The sequence below is a fragment of the Ostrinia nubilalis genome, chromosome 26, assembly GCF_963855985.1.
Source record: "Ostrinia nubilalis chromosome 26, ilOstNubi1.1, whole genome shotgun sequence".
Lineage (NCBI taxonomy): Eukaryota > Metazoa > Arthropoda > Insecta > Lepidoptera > Crambidae > Ostrinia > Ostrinia nubilalis.
In genome coordinates this window covers 9,818,841-9,839,254 of record NC_087113.1, presented here as the reverse complement: position 1 = coordinate 9,839,254, position 20,414 = coordinate 9,818,841, and the positions used below count along the sequence as shown (strand labels likewise).

Here is a 20,414-nt window from a genome sequence, read left to right as displayed (position 1 = left end):
TCAAAAAATTATTAGTTTTTTTTTTTTTTTTCAAATATAAAACCATATTAATTGCCATGGGCCTCATAAGAAGGCTCAAGGTCATCCAAAGGGCGATGAAGCGGGCTATGCTCGGAGTTTCCCTGCGTGATCGAATCAGGAGAACCAAAGTAACCGAAATAGCTCCCAGAATTGCTAAAATCAAGTGGCAGTGGGCGGGGTACATAGCTCGTAGAGACGATAGCCGTTGCGGCAGAAAATTTCTCGAGTTGCAACCACGGGACGGAAGACGTAGCGTGGGCAGGCTTCCTACTAGATGGACTGATGATCTGGTAAAAGTCGCAGGAAAAGCCTGGATGCGGGCGGCGCAGGACCGGTCGTTATGGAAAACTTCGGGGGAGGCCTTTGTCCAGCAGTGGACGTCATTTGGCTGAAACAAACGATTAATTATTTAGATAACATAATCTTGTAACATGATGCAGTTCATGTTTAAGTAAAATAGTGCGTAATTTAAAGATTTTACATCCTTGAATAAATCAATAAGTACTTTAAAGGTCAAAGGATATTTTAAGGACAAAAATAAGTAGCTACAAAAACATGTCTGTCATCTAAATCATTACTTATTTGACACAACCTTATTCGAAAATAAGTTAATTAATTATGAGTACTTAAAAAAAGAATAAGCCACACCTTCCGCCATTGATAAAAAAGTCGACAGCAACTTTTTTTTATGAAAAAAGATGCCATATTAGCTTGATGTATTCACAATGACAGTGTGACCTTATTTCTGTTTACGTATTTTAGTTACGTAACTTGTAGGTAAAGTGACCCTTGAAAAAAGCTTTTTTCTTGTGAACTGTTACTGTGTCTCTAAAAAATACGTTATACTTACGCTGGCTTGCACCATCTTACTTTGACTTTAACAAACGTCAAAAATCTGTCAAATTCCATACAAAATACACCGGTTATCGTTAAAGTTACGGTCAAAGTTAGGTGGTACAACTCAGCCTTAAACTATTTTGTTTCCAAGCTTTTATTTAAAAAATACAAGGCTTTTTTGTACTTTGTTGCTAATGTAACTATTTTATTATTATCTCTATACATTAAAATAATAACATCGGGCTAACTTAAACTCATAACATAAAATTTTATTAAAACCAACTCAATAAAACCGTATCTACAACAGGCCTCCATAATGCCTAATACCCACGAAATAATCTGAAGGGCTATATTCCAAATTTATGTTAACTCAAAGGCTAAAATCTATGTTAATAGTTAATTAAAACCTGAAAACGGATCGTTAAATTCCAAAATGCTAACTAACTAGATTTTACTGCGTAGTAATTTTTTTCGTGTGGCTTAAGATAGAAGATAGAGCGTTTTTTATCTATTTGTATTTATACAATAGTTTTAAATTTTTAGAGATTTAGAATTACACTCAAACTCCTTTTTAAATTTCATTTTTTCTTCTGGTATTTATTTTGGTATAAAATCTCTTCCAAAAAGTCATCTCCTATTTAAAAGAAACTGAAATAATCTGCTGCTAACTTTATTAAGCTTAACAGCAATATTATCTAAAGTAATCAATAAAATTTATATGTATCAACCGGCATATACGTTAAAAGTTACAAAGGAACAGTGATAGGTGTATATCATCTACACTAATATTATATAGAGGAAAACTTTGTTTGTTTGGTTGTAATGAATAGGCTCAAAAACTAATGAACCGTTTTTAAAAATTCTTTCACCATTCGAAAGCTACATTATCCACGAGTAACATAGGCTAAATTTTATTTTGGAAAAAAATAGGGTTCAGGGGTCCACGCGCGCGAAGCCGCGGGCGGAAAGCTAGTTCATTATAAATAAATAAATAAATAAATAAATAAATAAAAATCATTTATTGTTTCCCACAACCATTATAAGTTTCTTCTTTTCGTATTGCAATTTGCAAACCTACCTAACCTAAAACTATGCGACCATTATTCAATACCAAGAAACCTATAATGACCCTATTCCCATCAATCGACCAACCTATACAAAGTACATCAATATAATTTGCCCACTCATCAAATCCATTTCCCACAATGTCTCGCAACTTGACCCACGCCGCCCCAGGTGTTAAGTATCTGATAAACGGATACATTTGACGGCTTCGTTTTGTATGTTTACCGGCGGGTCAACGACCTGTGTGCAGCGTAAACAGAAAAGCCAGTTCAAAATGAATCAATAGGTAGTTGTTGTTGAACGGACGTTGAAAAAAAAATGTTTTTTTTTTGTTGTCAGATTTAAATAATAACAAATAACATAGTAGTGTCAGGGGAGGCCGAAGTGAGTTGTAACAGAGGAGAGTTGTGACGTTGTCGATTTTTTGTAACTTATTAACTATGTAGGTACGTCTTGTACGTATTTTAGTCCAATTTTCGAGCTAACAAATGCGCTGTTGCGAGCTCATCATCATCATCATCATTTCAGCCATAGGACGTCCACTGCTGAACATAGGCCTCCCCCAATGCTTTCCATGTTAATCGATTGGTAAGCGGCTTGCGAGCTCGCTGATAGTTAATAGGTTTCCAAAAATCGACAATGTCACTCACAACTCTCCCTGTTACAACTCACCTCGGTCTCCCCTACTACAAGTGCTCTTTTTATTTTTTATTTGGAAACTCGAGCTTGTATTTCAAGCTTTGTATTTGTTGTGTGAATGTTTGTAATCTGTAAGGTCCTTAATGGTGTGAGGTATTATATAACCATGATATCAGACGTCGGCATCCGCATAAGTATTCGTGCGATCATCGTCTAAAGTTGTGTCCGAAAAGTTCGGAGTTTAGAACCGGTTTCCATTTCAAAAGATTTCTGTAAGTACTTAGTCTTATTATTTTCATTTTTATGTTTTTTGTTTGTTTATAAATTGATGCTGCAGTCTTACTTTATCGCAATCATCATAAATAGGTATTTTAAAACAATATTTTTTTGTTAATATTCAATATTTTTTAAATAATTAATTTTAAACTGACGTTGCATAATTTATTTATTTTTAATATTTTTTAAAATTACCTAATTAAAAAAACGCACTTGTAAAATAATGAAGCTTTCATTATAAGTTAATGTTTTGAGAATCATCAACAGAATAAAACCTAACGATCCCGAGTTAAACAACTATTTAAAAAAATATAAAAGACAATAATTAGAAAAAAGTTTTTCTTTAGTTTTTTAATTAAATCAAAGGATAATACTTTTCTTTCTGGGTTTACTTACATAGATCGCTGAAGCCGTTAACATTTTTGTACTTCTTGTAATTATAGATTTTTATTTTTATGAGTGAGGTGTGCTCTATAGATTATAAATATCTATCTACTGCCTATCGAAATAAATCTATCGCCCGCCGATGCGACTGCATCTATGATACAAGAGCGAAGTGAACTGGCTTTTCTATTCTGTCTGTGATTGTAATCTATTCGAATTCTAGGCATCTTTTTTGACTTAATATAAATAACTAGTCTTATGAAAAGGCAAAAATCTAAGCTTTGAAATGAACGGAAAATTACCTGTATTCGTAGACTTGCTTTATATGGAAACAATTTCTTTGAAATTTCGTCAAAACTAAATAAGGAATATCGCGAAATGATTTTCTTTGAGAGATAAAATATATTATGTAAAGGAAAAGTAATATAAGTTATATTTAGTTTCCTTTCACGTTTTGAGTGAATAGATAAATAGGTTTAGACACGTTTTTATGAAAGGACTCAAAATGAGATTATATTCGAATAAGATTTAAGCCTGTCTGTATTATGACCCATCACAGTCTTAGGCCAGGTTTCCACCAAAACCGAGAGGAGAAAATATGTTTTTGAATAATCAAAAAGATTTCGAACCGAAGTTAAACGGAGAATACATAGTGAAAATATCGAAATCTAAGGCCCGTTTTTCACCAACAAAGACGAGGACTATTTATAATATTATATATTTATAATATTCCAATATAATTTTGATTTTTTCACGAATCCTCTCCGCTCCTCTTCAGTGGAAAATATTGAGCAGAGCGAATAAAATGCAAATGTATACAAAGTGCAATTTATTTATTCCTTGGTACTAAATAATAGGATCAAATAATCAGAGAGGCTTTTGTCCAGCAGTGGACGTCATTCGGCTGAAACGAACGAACGAACTAAATAATATTTTTTTCTTTCTTTCTTGCAATACTGAGTGGACGAGAAGAAAGAAAAAATCTCCTCATATCTCCGCTCCGCTCTGCTTTGATGGAACAAGACCCTAAAAAGAATCTATTTTTGGCTGTTTATTAACACTTAAGCATTTCCATAACGGACCAGAGTTATTAGATTTGCTTTTCTTCAAACGTTCTATCTTCTATCTTATCTGTAGTTATTCAGTAGTGTCTGAAAACTAGACAAATTTTATTGCCTCCTTTATACGGTTTTGATTGTATGTCAGACTAGCGGCCGCCCGCGACTTCGTACGCGTGGATCAGGTTTTACTTGAATTGAAATTTGCAAAATCCCGTCTTAGTGAGCATCTACGTTCTAAAAGGACCCATGCAAAAGTTGAGACAGAAATTGAACCATGTGATTATGAAACATATTGTGTAACACCAATCAATAATGTAGCTTTGAAGTTATTTTTTATGCATAACAAGGCAGCTGTTTGACCGCAATCGCACCTGGTGTTAAGTGAGATGCAGTCTAGGATGGCACATAAAATATCTGCCCTGTAAGTGCTTAATCACTCTCGCTTTGAAAAGGCCCGGATTAAAGTATTCGGGAAACAGCAGCAGGCAGCGAATTCCAGTCCCTAGCTGTTCGCATTGTAAAAGAGTGCGAAACGCTTAGTGCGAGCTGGTGGAATGTTGATAATGTAGGGATGGTACGCTAACCTGCATCTGGTTCCCCGGTGATATATGACTAGACAATAGTGACTGAGTTTCTTGCGCTGCTTCTTCTCAGCACTGGCCCATTTATTGTCCCGAAGCAGTGGTAGGGTTAATATTGGGACGTGTAAAAGTGCTTTTTAAAAGCCTATTTGCAATAAAAATAAAAAATACTCGCACATGGTTACTAGAAGAAAAAATAAGTTTTCTAAATTAACCTGAGGAATCGAACCGGGAACGATTTGCATTCATCACACAACTGCCGTCACGATTGCATCACCTCCAGGAATATGGTATGAAGGAATAAAATCTTAATAACTCGGTCAGTATTGTCTAACGTCACAAGTAAATGTTAATTCAATGAAGTGCGCACGCGCATTGATCAACCTGCCTCAACAGAAATAGCATAACGGACCCTTTACGTATTAATGCATTATAATGCCAGTTAGAATGGGTAAACTTTAAAGTAATCGACATAATACAATTTATCTGACTATTCTGAGTAGTAAAGAGTATTTTTCTGGCAGATTTCTCTATGCTCGTTTGCCTACTGTCCCGTAGTATCATTTAGTACCAAATAAACATTTTTTCTTTCTTTCTTAATAAATATGCTTGGATCTGTGCAAGCAAAAGTTGTTGTTCGCCTGACAGATACATAGGTTACTAGGCTTCCAGGGTCTTATTATCAGCAAATAAGTAGTAAAACAGATACTAGATATGAAACATTCCATAATAGCCCTCAAGTATAAATTCAGTCCGTTGTATGGCGATTGAAACAGAATTAACTGTATCAGTCATCTTTCCAACTACAAAAACTCATCATGAATTTTCAGTACCGCTACCTACTTACTTATTGTAAGCGTACCACAAGCGACACAAACCTTAATTTTTGAAAAAATACCATTCATAATCAAACTGGAAACAAACTCAAAAGTGATTTTTATTTGTGAATATCAACTGAGAATCCATCCAGATTGAGGGAATCCTTACTCTCTAAACCTCTATCTCTAATATCAATAACTCTCAAGTCACTTCAGAACGAAATTTTACCCCACTTCGACCCAACTCCACAATCTAGTGGCTGCACCAAACAGACAGTGGAACAAAAATTTCACCAAGTGATATCCATTCAAATTGAGAGTTCCCCTAATCTTGGTCTGTAATAGTCTCTCAATAACCTCAAGTCACTTCAGAACGAAGTTTTATCCCACTTCGACCCAACTCCACAATCTAGTGGCTGCACCTTTATGCTTAAGAGGTTTCACCACGTGAGGGCGATGACGTAAATGCAAAGAGCCTCTTGAAGTGCAGTCGCTAGCCGACCCAGTTAGTTCCCGAGGGAATGAACAAGTTGCAACAAGAAACCTTAAGCAATCAAATTAAAAGGCTGTTCTGGGAATAACTTTCAATTATGGAAGCTATGATTGGGTTTGCTGTAAAAGGTGATGTGACTGTAAAAGGTGACTTAGATGTGTTACAGAACGAAGCTCAAAAGTGTAATTCGTTGTATTTTCTAGTGAATTTGTTCAAATTATTTATTTAGGAATAGGGATGTTTTCTGGATAAAAAAACAAGGTTGAATTAGTCCGTCGCGTCGGTTAACTTATCAAAAAATATTCGACACATATTTTTCAATTTTTCAAACTAATGAAAATTGAAAGATATGAAATGCGTCAAAGTTCAAAATAAGAGACCCGTGACGTCCAGACGTGCTTAAAAGTGTAGCACTTTGTGACGTCACACTTCAACTTCAATGCATCATAACTTCGTAATTACTTGTTTGATTGACATATAAAAATATACGTGTCCAATATTTTTTGATAATGTAATTGACTGACTAAAAGTTATTTTTTAGGAAACTAGCCTATTGATGTCAATTTTTATGAATTTTGAATGAGATTGAAGTTGATTTTTTGGAAGATTTGAACTCCCTTTTCTTGGAAAAGTGGTTGCTTTTGAGCCATTCGATTACTAGTCATTCGATTTGAATTTTTTGCTTGTCGTGTCGACAACAAACCAACATAGTGTCAGCCTAAAAGCATAGCCAAAACTCCGCTACAAGAGTATTATTTACTAAGATGACTAAATTGTTTGTCTTTCTTCGGTCATTCTTTCACAATCTTATTAGTTTCAGTAGAAACTACTGTCTCTATCATCTTAAACCTAAAATCCATGCCAATATCTTACAGCTGCAGTCTACAGTCATCTGTGTAAATCTTTCTTCAAGATGACATCACCACAATGCAAATGCTGTCCTGGATTTCAGACACTGCATTCGCATTTGCTTTTTTTAGTGTGCATAATAAAGCTATTATCGTATTTCCATACATCAGTAAGGATTTATTGCTTTGATCTAAGATAATATTTAGCCGTCTATGTATTGTATTCTGATTCTTGAGAATAATTCAGGCGTACTTAACTAGTTTAAGTTAGAAGTATGTTTTAAGGGACACCTTTCAATTTAAGACCTAATAAGTAGAGTCTACTTACTAAGCAAGCTCTTTCTTAGGTAAATACAAAATTAGCATTAAATAGGTATTAACTTTTCTTTTTATTATAAGCATGACAAAATGATATTTGAATACTACACACTGGTCTTTGTCAAAACTTTACTAACTTTACTGCAATAAATAATTTTAATTTGAATTTTTTCGCTTCAAAGAATTTGATTTTTTTTATTTCCAAAAAAGTATGTTAGTATTTTTTTATATTTTCTGTTACCAATATTTTCAATAACGCACGTTTTAATAATAATTGTAGTTATAAAGTAATTTTAACCCTGCCACTGCAATGGGGCAATAATTACCAGACCTGTTTATTTCCTACATTTATTTAAAACGAGTCCTTCACTAATTCAATAAGAGTTTTCAACAACGTCAAAAGCCCAGCATTTACTCAATCAAAAGATAATCCTACAATTACTTATACCTATACTGTCAAATCAGTTTTTTGCGATGTCACAAAAGTAACTTTTTGCCCGAGTCATGTTACGGCAAAAAGTGAAAGAGGTCATTGCCAAGGTTGTAATACTAAGCTGTGCTCCAGGGTTTGTTTGCGTTATGCAATATTTATTTGTTTACTCTTTGTGTAATAAAAAAAATAAGTTACTAAAAAGGCCAATGCCTGAGTGTCATGTTAAAAAGGACATGCGTCCGTTTTGATTGATAAGTTTAAGTTTTTCTATTTTTAACGAATTAATTGAAATTTGCTCATTTCGGCTTGCGTTTATTTGTAACCGACTTTCACAAAAGGAGAAGGTTCCCAATTCGGTTGTATTTTTTTAATCTATAATAAATCTGTAGAGAGGTCAATTCTGTACATGAAATATATTTTCAAAATAACTATCAGGGGGTGATTAGTGATCGATACTGATCCCAAAAATGCAATCAGTAAAATTTTTGTCTGTCTGTCTGTCTGTATGTTCCTTATAGAAACAAAAACTACTCGACGGATTTTAACGAAACTTGGTACAAATATTCTTCATACTCCTGGGCAGGTATACTTAGGAATTCCCACGGGAACGGGAATTAGCGGAAAAATCCTTTTGTATGAAAAATCTAAACCACTTAAGTAAGACGCTTTAAATTTGGCATGCAGGTACTTTAGTAAACTTAAAGCTTAGTTACAACAGGATATTGCAAAATTCCCACGGGAACGGGAGTTAGCGGGAAAAAACATTTGTATGAAAAATCTTAACTGCGTAAGATAGATGAAGGGGGTAAAACGGGATCCACGCGTACGAAGTCGCGGGCGGCCGCTAGTTATCAAATAAGTTTATTCATTTTTATTTCAATCAATATTTTGCTTTATCCGGCTTATCTGGATAACTCATCCAGATAAAACTAGTTCTGGTTTCTGGCGGTAAAACCCATAATTTGTAAGATATAGTAAATGGAAATAAAATGTATACTCAAATACTTACACGTGTATTGATAAAACTCTTATTTTTTTAGATTGCAGTAGGCTTTTTGAGATTAAATACCCATTTCAAATAATCCAAGGCTGATTAATGCAATAAAATGCTCAATAACATGAAGAAACTTGAAAATTTTGTTTTTTAAATCTTTAATATTTTTTATTAGGTTTGAAAAACTTTTGTAGGCCCTTTTCAGTGCACATAAATACACGTCAAACAATAAGGGTAATGAAATCTAAATTCTATTTAGTCCGTCAGACAGATAATGAATATGAAAAAAACCGAGGACCTTTGGGGAATCTCTGTCAGTATTATTGGGACAATTATTGACACCATAGCTCCTCACCTTGCATTCATTTTTAACACATGCATTGATCAAGGTTGCTTTCCTAGTTTAATGAAATTAAGTAAAATAATCCCATTGTTTAAGGCTGGTGATAAATGTGACCCCTCTAATTTTCGGCCGATTTCTATTTTACCAGTACTTAGCAAAATTTTTGAAAAAATTATATTTAATCAACTTCTTTCTCATTTTATTTTCAACAAATTACTTCACAATAAACAATTTGGTTTTACCAAAGGTAGAAGTACTACTGACGCTGGAGTAGCACTACTGAAACACGTCTTTGATGCTTGAGAGAGTAAAAAAGACGCTGTTGGTATTTTTTGTGACCTTTCAAAAGCGTTTGATTGTGTAGACCACCAAACCTTACTAAAAAAATTGCGACATTATGGTGTTTCGGATGAGGCACTTGATCTGTTGAACTCGTATCTCACAGGCAGAAAGCAAAAAGTTTGTATTAATGGAACTGAGTCTTCTGGAGCACCTCTTACCATGGGTGTGCCGCAGGGATCGATATTGGGACCTTTGCTATTTCTTATTTATATTAATGACCTTCCCTACTTTGTAAAAGATCTATGTGATATTGTGTTATTTGCTGATGACACATCTCTCATTTTCAAAGTTGATAGAGGTAAAGTAAACCTTGATGATATAAATGACACACTCTCACAGGTTTTGCATTGGTTTACTGTTAACAACTTATTGTTAAATGCAAACAAAACTAAGTGCATTAAATTTACCTTACCTAATGTGAGGCAGGTTCCCACACAATTGATGGTGAAGAATGAACCATTAAATAGCATAAGTTCCACAACATTCTTGGGAATCACTTTAGACTCTAAACTTCAGTGGGGTCCTCATATTGAAACCTTGTCAGCAAGGCTCAGTTCAGCTGCTTTTGCAGTGAGAAAGATAAGGCAATTAACTGACATTGAAACGGCAAGGCTAGTTTATTTTAGCTATTTTCATAGTATAATGTCATACGGCATATTGTTGTGGGGCTCAGCTGCGGACATTGAAACTGTGTTCGTTCTGCAGAAGAGAGCAGTGCGGGCCATTTATAACCTTGGACCCCGATTTTCCTTGAGAGAATTCTTTAAGGAGATTAATATACTGACAGTAGCTTCACAGTTCATTTATGAAAACCTTTTATATGTTCGCAAAAATATAGAGCAATTTACTAGAAAGAGTGATTTACACAAGTTCAATACAAGAAACAAAAATAAACTTGCCGTTCCAAATTTCAGACTGCACAAGATTGGTAATTCATTTATGGGGAAATGTATTAAACTTTTCAATAAATTACCACAAACTGTTGTAGAATTGCCCATTCATAAATTTAAAGCACATATCAAAAGCACCTTAATGAAAAAGGGCTACTATAAAGTTGATGATTATATAAAGGATAAAAATGTTTGGAATGTTTAACTACCTAGCTCGCATTAATACTTATGACTATAATTTGTATATTTTAAAGACTGTAAAACCTTGAAAAGGAGGCTGACAATAGTGACTGAGTTTCTTGCGCTGCTTCTTCTCAGCACTGGCCCATTTATTGTCCCGAAGCAGTGGTAGGGTTAATATTGGGACGTGTAAAAGCGCTTTTTTAAAGCCTATTTGCAAATAAATGAATTTTATTTTTATTTTAATTAAAAAATATTGGACACTTATTTTCATTTTTTTTCTTAATCGAATAATTGCAGATTAATATTTAGTTGAAATGTCGCATGACGTTATTTCTAAGTAAAAATTCTACATAGGCGTGACGTGACGCGCCATTTCAACTCGATGTAGCACTGTTATTATTTAATTATGAAAGAAAATAAAAAATACGAGTGTAATGTATCTGTCTGACGGATAAATACTTAAAATTTTGTCATTTAGCCTACTGTCGGTATCTGAGCTGATTTTAATTTAATTTATAGACTGAATATACCTAATATAAATGGATTTTTTTAATCTTTTTGAGACAAACGCACTAACTGACAAACTTTTCAAAACCGCGCTGCAACCGGTTAAGGAGATGCTTTCGTCATTTTTAGTTTTTGCTGTCTGCTAGTGCGCAGTTGTAAAGAAATTCCGTACCATTTGTTTTTATTGCACTTTTTGCCAGATACTTACTAGTTGCCTTTGGTTCCTTATGTTACAGTTAAGGAAATCTTGTAAAGATTAACTTCGCTTCACTTTTCACGCTCTTCATAAGACTTGACAACACACATGATTCTCGGCTGTTGATATTTGTAGCCAACTTTGAACCTTAAACATAATCTAATCTTTTAAACCATTGACAAAGGGCATAAATATGTAAGTATGCGGAATTTGAAATAATTATGTACAAATGTTTAAAAAAATCTTCTCTAGCTCTTTTATTTAATGTTTATCAATCAGACTTTACTGTGTTGTTGTGATAACTTGGTTGTCAGACTTTAAGAGATGTCTGGAGTCTGACGTTGCTCTGTCTCATCTCGAAATGAACCCAGAACCCTTGAGAGTCAATATTACTCAATATAGTTCAAAGATTTCTACTCTATAGGAACCTATAACAAATTATGCCAAGCTAAGTGTAAAGTTTCGAATACAAACGAGGGATTTACAGTTTTGAGCAGAATTTAAACAACATTACACAAATTACTCTTTACCTGAGATTTGCTTAAGTTACAACTAATATCATTTTAATAGCTTCTGGAAACTGTACAGTAATGCCTTTAGTAAGTATAGTCTGAAGATCTTTTAGGTATTATTTGATACCTAAATCATGTACTACTTAGTTAAAATATAACTACTATGTATAAGATCATAACTATTTATGTAAATGTTAGTTTAGAAATAATTGGGTATTATGTAAATGCCTACAATATTGTAGTAAGTGCAAAATGCCAAAACAGGTGACTGACTACTGCTGAAATTGTGTGATGACATCAAGAATATCATAGAAATTATATTTGAGGTCATTCAGAGATAAATAAGAATGAAATAATTGATTCTCGTTAACTAGCTTTTCTTAATTAATAAAGTAGATTGGAACCTCCATTTAAGCAATCGCTTTTCTGAGATCGGGACGGAAATCGCTTTTCTCTCCCAAATTCCCTATGCCATGAATTTCTTGGAAATCTTCTCATAATCTTCTCACATTTTTTCAACCCATTTGGGGATGTAATTCAAAAATATCTCCCTAAAAAACTCTACAAGATTTTATCTAAAAACATCCCTTGCATCACCAGCACTGTCTTGGCTTTATCTAAGGATCACTCATAAAAAAACTCATAAAAAAAACTCATTTATTTATGCAAGTAGGCTTTTAAAAAGCACTTTTACACGTCCCAGTATTAACCCTACCACTGCTTCAGGACAATAAATGGGCCAGTGCTAAGAAGTAGCAGCGCAAGAAAGTTAGCCCAGTTAGTATGCCACTCCTTTAAAATCTAGATTTAAATATTTTTAGCTAGCAACAAAGATGGAAATTTTCAGACATATCAAATGTTCTATTTTCAGCTAAGTTCGAATTTCACTCAGAAAATAGAATAAGAAATGAGATTGTGTTACCAATAACTAAATCTCTAGCAGAAAATAATAAAGTAAATTGGAATGGCTGTGCTCATAGATTGGATACTTATTATTTTATACAGGGTGTTAGGTAAATGGGTATATGAGCCGACACTAGCCCATGTCAACATGGGCATATAAATGGTACGGTGAAGTCAGAAATTTGATATCATCATTTTATTTTTGTAATTTTCATTCAAAATAAATTTAATAAAATCCGATTTGTATGAAAATTAAAATAATTAAAATGAAGATATCAATTTTCTGACTTCACCATACCATTTATATGCCCATGTTAACATGGGCTAGTGTCGGCTCATATACCCATTTACCTAACACCCTGTATTATGGAAACTTATTGTAATAATAAGCGATGAGCTACATAAAAAGGGAATTTTAAAAAATATACTAAGTAGTTTTTGTCGACGGATTTACCGGCGTGGGTTTAAATTAACGTTATAAACAGGCATATATATATTTTATATGCACATGCACAGTTTCATCAAAATCCGTTCAGTAGATTTCACATGAGAGTTCACTTAGAGAATAAGAAAGAACCATCCATCCATCCGTTAAAATTCAATTATAGTCATTTACTTTCTACAAATAGGCTTTTTAAAATCGCTTTTATTAATTTTATTGCGTTATTATAACCTCTTTCCTTTTGGTGTGGTGTGGACAGTGGGCATGTACCTAATGCACATACAAACAAATAAACTAAAGGTTTTTAATTTGTAAGTATAATATTGATATGAAATTAATTCTAATATCCACGGATCTCTAACATCTCGAAAACCACAAGTAGGTACTTTCATCGCTGTCCTTCAACACACCTGCTGTTTCGCGCGCTTTTTCGTCGGCCATCTTTTTTTTCTTTTTTTTCACGTCTCCGCTCTGAGTCATTTTATCCGGGGCTTTCTTGTGGATATTACGTAACCAAACCAGTTCGGTGGCTTAATATTAGTTCGAAGAAATTGTTAAATAATACTTTTCCTTGTTTGGTGTTTTCAAGGTTGGTGTATTTTTAGCCGTGCATTTTGTTTTTGTGAGGTGCCTTTGTGATTTATTTTGGTGAGTCATTGAATGCAATTCTGAAGGTTATTATTGATGATATTAGTTTCGTCATTCATGAAAGTTGACAATGCCACGATATGTGACTGTTTTTTTGTTACAAAATAACACCTATAGCAAGTTAAGATGCTACAGTATTAACTTTGATGTACCGTTGATGTAAGAGGTACAATAACATACTTCTAAGAACATTGTTACTACCCTACTAATATAGTCTCTAAGATCAAATTGTTACCAACCAAAATATGGACTGCTTTGTCTGAAAATAAATGGTTCTTTTTTATAATAACTTGATATCTACCTAAACCGTAAAACGATGACAAGATTACATGGGCTTTACCTGCCTAGCTAACACTTAGGAAATCAGAGACTGACAATGTCAAAATAAAAAGGTTATAGGAAATATACTTAAATATTCTCCAGTTAAAAATATCTGACGATTGAAAAATCAGCCCTAAGAATTTTAATTTAACTTACACATGGTATTTTGTGACTGATCGTAAGCCAAACTTTTTGCGCGTGTCATTTCTTCGCGCGTTTTTTGTTTGACAGATGACGGGTTGTCATTTCTTCATTTTTTGTCTGTGCGATGAATCATGTGGGTATTACAGGCTTTCTATTACGCAATCCCATTGAATATTAGTGAGGTAATATTACTTGTGTTGAATTCGAAGGTTGCTGGCATTGGCAAAAAGTGTTCAACACAAAAAACTTACGATGTAGACACTATGACGCCTTCTCGGACCCGTATTCAGAAATGATTTTTTTTTCATTGAGTCTGTGCTTAAGTTTTAATGTAGTATTCATAAGAAGGAAGCTCAATTAATCTCAATTCAATTTATAACACTGACTAGCTTTTGCCCGCGGCTTCGCCCGCGTGTAATTTTGTCTGTCACAGAAAAACTATCGCGGGCGTCCCTATTTCAAAAATCGGGATACAAACTATCCTATGTTATTTCCCTGGACTTAAAACTATCACTATGCCTATGCCTATGGTTTAGACGTGACATACAGAGTTACTTTCGCATTTATAATATTAGTAGGGATCTAGTAAATCGAGACCAATCAATTAGTATAGTAACCATGACTTGAGATTGAATTGAACTTTGAGTCTTGTATAGTAATACGGGCTATTTTTTTTACTGGTTTTGGACCTCAAGACAAGTTCGAAATAAGGATACATGAAGTGATTCGATATCTTTTGACTACAAACGATTCGAAAACATCTTTTTTTATTTGATAAATAATGTGAAGTAACTTTACAACACAAAATGTAAGTATAGGACCTAGGTACTTAAATTAATTTGAAAATATCAAGTTTAATATACAGGATGTCCCGTAAATCAAGGACAACCTTACTACCACACACTTCACACATAACCGTGAAAAATGTTGTTCTATGATTTTAGCAAATTCACATAAAAATAACTCGTCTTCCCATACAAAGTTATCAAACAGAATAATATGAAAAGGCATACTATTTTAACATACAATTTATACGTACTATTATTAATAAAAATAGACTAGTTTCTTAAAAAAAATTTTTTATTCCGTCAATTTTAGTATAAAAAACTATTGCACATGTATATCAAACAAATAATTACAAAGTTATAGTGCGTTGAAGTTCCGCGCGACGTCACAGCAATTTTACGCACTCACTGACGTCACGGGCCTTTTCTTTAGAATTTTGGTACGCTTTATCCCTTTACATTTTCATTAGTTTTAAAAAGTGAAAAATATGTGTTAAGTAGTTTTTTTATAAGTTAACTGACGGACTAATTAAAAATCTTGCTTCTTTACCCAGGAAACATCCCTATTTAAAAGTACAATAATGTAAAAAAATGCACGGAACCCTCTGCATTAGTGTAACTCACACTCGCCCAGATTCTTAACGATACTATAGTGGTATAGTGCTTCTGCAATCTCACTTATCGTACAATTTCAATCTGATAGCCTGGCTACCAGTTTGCTTCCGAATTACAACGGCAACTGTGGTCGCGGGTTTGAGTCCCGATGATAGCAAATGTAAGTGTAATGGGCATATTTCTAATCTTTATAAAAGCGATTAATCACGAAATCTCAGAAACTATAACACCTACAAACTTGAAACTTGGCCTGTAGGTTTCATACAGGGTGTAAATATCTGCTAAGAACGGATTTTACGAAACTCCACCCCTAAGAGGGTAAAACGGAGTCCACGCATCGAAGTCGCAGGCGGCCGCTAGTCTTTTATATTGACTAATTTTTGTCCATCGAAGCCTTTCTGAGTATGAAACTAGGTAATATAATTTAACATGTCTATGATGTCCAGAAAAATATTTCATTTTTATTAATACTAACTATGTAACCAAATGACTCTATAACATTTTTTAAATAGGGAGACAGGTGAAGAAAAAACGCTTTAAAAAAAACACAACTCATCATCTTTTATCATCACAAAAAATTATACTTATGTCAGAAACGCGGATACAAAACCTCAGCAGCATATCAGGCATACCTACTCATACATTTTTTGCTCGCCTTTGCTTCCGCTACACGCTACTCGTGAGTCCTCATGCTCATTTTTAACCTTGAACTAATAACGGTTTTCGTTGCCATGGCAACGGCTGACGCATTCAATTACAAGGATTACACATTATTCTACAAGATTTATTGCTTAATGACCATGAATTATCACAGTTTCATTTGCCAGTGCATAATTATTTGATTTACGACCAAAAAACTGATAGGTGTATTAGAAAAATAATTTCAGTAATTGCTAAGCAACGATACCGATTATAGTGATGTGGTTGTGTCGGATTTCGGTTTATAATTTTTGAATTGAAAAATCGATGAAATTAAATTAGTTTTGCTAAATTTTATAAAGTTTATAAAGTATTTCATCAAAATATAAGCTTTGTGTCGCTGAATAAAACGTTTATAATTTTAATACCGATGGAAGTAGTTATTTTAGTTAGAAAAACTTAAATGCATTTTAAGAAGTAGTCAGTAAAACATCACTAAGTTTAAATTGAAAATTCGCACGTAATCGCCAACTAAATTACGTTTTAAGTTACAATGTCTGATTCCGTTCGGTATTACCAAAAATTGAGATATAAATCTTAATAACCAAAAAAAATATATGCCAAAAATCGACTCTATCTCCCGGACTATAAACTTCAAAATGGGTTATCGGATGTACGTCGTAAATAACATTAGGATAGTTTTTATTATTATAATGACAGCAGCGAAGTTTGGAGTGATTTAAGATGTCCGTTTTTTGCTGGGTGCGATCGTAGGCAACTATTGAACACCTGTATATTAATTTTAGGACGACGAATGTCAAACTTTTGGTAGTTTGTAATTTATTATATTTTGATTTAAAAAATACCTTATTAATCGACCCTAAATGTGGACTTACGGTACTAAAAATATTTTTAAATAAACAAAAAGTTTTTGACTTATCCGTCAAACAAAAGTAACGAAATTTCTTGCTCTGCTTTTTCTCAGCACTACTAGCCTACATTTGTCCTATAGAAGTGGTAGGGTTTAAATCTGAGATTAAGCAAAACTTGGAAAGTATTTTTTTAATTATTCTTTTGTTTAATATTTGATTGATGATTGGTAAGCACTATTTTTAATAGTCCATGCAAATAAAGAAATTTTGTCTTTGACTTTGATAGCACTTTTTAAGCCAAATGTATGTTTAATGATTTTTTTTTTCTCTTTTATTTGTTCATTAATTAATTTCTTTTATATGTCAAATAAAAGTTTTTCTATTTCAAAAAATAAATGACAATTTTTCATTAAAGCATGCTAAAAATCTAAATTCAGAAACGGGGTGCTTGACTCCAGTAAATGTCAATTTTGACGTACGATCCGCATCCGAATTACCGCTCATCTTGCCCTCATTATCTACTTAGGCCCGACCCTTCGAGTTCACGGTGAAGGCTGACGATCTAAGGCACGTTAATTCATCCGGCTATTTGTCAAATTATACCATTAATGTTTGTACTTTTTTAACTTCTTTTTACTGGTTTAAAGTTTACACTTTTTTATTTATCTCGTGTAATAAAGAAATTTTTTAAATTTAATTTTTAGTGGATTTTTTTTTAATTTTTAGTCAAAAATAAAAATGGTCAGGTCAGTCTACTTCTAGTTATTATAAATGCGAAAGTAATTCTATCTGTCTGTCTGTCTCTCTTTCACGCCTAAACCACTGAACCGATTTTGATGAAATTTGGCATAATAGAGATAGTTTGAGTCCCGGAAAAGGACATAGGATAGTTTTTATCCCGGTTTTTGAAACAGGGACGTGACAGACAAAATTCCACGCGGGCGAAGCCGCGGGCGGAAAGCTAGTTTATTATATTTTTTAATTTAAAATATGATTATTTTTGAAATTTTATTGTAGAGCTAAGGATTATCCACGTTTTTAGTTTATATAGCAGATCTATGCAAAAAGGGTCCTCAAGTATCAACAAGAAACTGGTTAAAAATAAAGGAAAATATGCAATAGAACACACAGTGTTCAATCTTGTACGGAACCCACTATTATTTGTCGCTCTCGCACTTAACCGCTTTTTATTTATTTAATCAAAAAACTGCATCGGCCATCAAACAGCATTACGACTGACATAAAATCGCGGGAATGCAACCGTATGTCAATAATCGTCAGTTTCTCCAGCTGCGTGTTTTGAACAAATCCGTTTATTTGCTGTGTGTGGTGTAAGCTACAAGCAGTAGACTTTATTGGCAGGTAGTTGCTAATTGCTCATAAGATTTTTAATCGATATTTATTGTCCGTGGTGCATAATCTTTTCTTAAAGTTTTTAAACCTTTGTTTGTCACCTGTCATCAACTTTGCAATGGAGGGAAGTCGAACCTTCATTTCGGACTCCTGCTATGTTCTTCTGATTAATTTCGTTGCGGGTCCAATGACCGTTTAACTTTCCCCCGGGACAAACTTGACCTTCATTGGTTGGGTTTTTATGGCGGTCAAGCTGTAGATCCTGGCTACACAGGAGTTGCAGTGGTGGGAACGAGAGGTGGGAATAGTCCCGTTTACAAGCAGGGACTGCTGTCTGATGGCTTAGTGTGAGTTTACATCAATCGTCGTCACTGGCGAGCGCGTAAAAAATGACATTATATGTACGGATTGTACAGCGCCCCTTACGGAAACTATCAAGAACTAAATTTTTTATTTATTTTGATGTAAACTCATAGATGTGCTATAATCGTCATGTTCCAACTAAAGCTTCCTCGTTGTGGGTTAAAAAATCTGCTTGCATCCAACTCCTTCGTCATATTTTATATCCACCTTGTGGACTTATCATTCACCATTTAGGTGTTTAAATAATTACAAAAATTAAACTAAATAATGGTACCTATTATCATATCGGAAAAGTATTTTTTTTAAATCTTACATTTTTTTTATCCGCATATTTTTACTTCTTTAGGTACGAGTACCTATTTATTCCGTTGACTGGAATTATTTTTGAAAAAAAAAAACCTTAAAAGAATTCTTACAAAACACTGGCTACGCTTGCAAGCCTTATACGAAAAAAACAAACAAATGACAATCTTATGCCCGTTTTCACCATAAATCCCTAATTTTAAGTGACCCCTATGGTAACACATAACAGGAATTTTGTTTTCAAAGGGGTCACTTAAAAATTAGGGATTGATGGTGAAAACGGGCATAAGCGTCCGAAAATCTTGCACCGCTTTCGCTCATGACTCGCGTCAAAAATCCAAACCCGTTATAAAAGTTTGAGCAGCGGAGACATGAGTCACTCTGAGCGAAGTATAAAAGAAAAAGGTATAACTTAACATCATGTTGAAGTACGTGCTAGTGATTGACTTGTGAGTGAATGTTAGGTGTAGTGTAGTGTGGATCGCTGTGGCACGGACTCTGTAAGTACTACGGAATAAGTACTAGTACTTAATACTCAGTGGCGTTGAATGAAGTTTATGTATTTAAAATAAAGAAAAATGGGAAGAAAGAAAAGATATTTATTGAGCACCTTAGTATTTGCTAGTTTTAGCAATTGTAAGTGCCCTGAAAAGGGCCCAACATTTTGATTTGATTTGAATACTCAGTAGTGGCAGTTGAATGAAGTTTACGTTAGTATTAGACTGGTCGAGTTAAAAAAATAAGAAAGAATAAAGGTACTCTAATAAGTATTTACTCAACAGTTAGTGACATGAAGTTCATATTATTAGTTCTGAATCTAAAATTATAAAAAATACATTAAAAAGAAAAAAATTAAAAAAATAATAAAGTCATGGTGATAAACCGTAGAGCTCAATGGTTGCAACAACATATAAATTGTAATGTGACATGCAATAAACGTTTGAATTTGATAAACGTTTGAATTTTAATTTGAATTTGTCTTCTTTACAAATATGAAATATTACATGTATTTAACATGTAATATTTCATATTATCCGACTACAATTATATAAAAACAAATAGGACATTAAGAGATAAAACCTAAATTATATAATTCTTACGTGATAATCGCACACTTATTGGAAAATCCTTTCTAATTGACGCACCTTATCAGTGACAGATTGAAACGCATAATTAAAATTATTATTAATTAGTCCAGAAAATTATAAAATATTTGATAAAGATCTTAATTTGAAGCTAATGATTTCTGACATAAGTTTTACAGGGTTGATGAAATTAATGGTGT

At 33.5% G+C, this 20,414-nt stretch overlaps 1 protein-coding gene across 4 annotated transcripts in view; it reads left to right on the top strand.

Moving 5' to 3' along the window:
• LOC135084644 (neural/ectodermal development factor IMP-L2-like) overlaps positions 1 to 20,414 on the top strand; it is a 98,159-nt gene that overhangs the window by 23,440 nt on the left and 54,305 nt on the right. The window contains exon 1 of one of the 4 annotated variants that reach the window (XM_063979416.1): positions 13,606 to 13,675. The exons of 1 other annotated variant lie outside the window; for it this stretch is intronic. The gene's annotated coding sequence lies outside the window, so the exon portion shown is untranslated. Of the gene's footprint in view, positions 1 to 13,605; positions 13,676 to 13,711; positions 13,735 to 19,532; positions 19,630 to 20,414 lie in introns of those variants that run through there. 2 more of the 4 variants (XM_063979418.1, XM_063979415.1) reach the window with 2 other exon arrangements.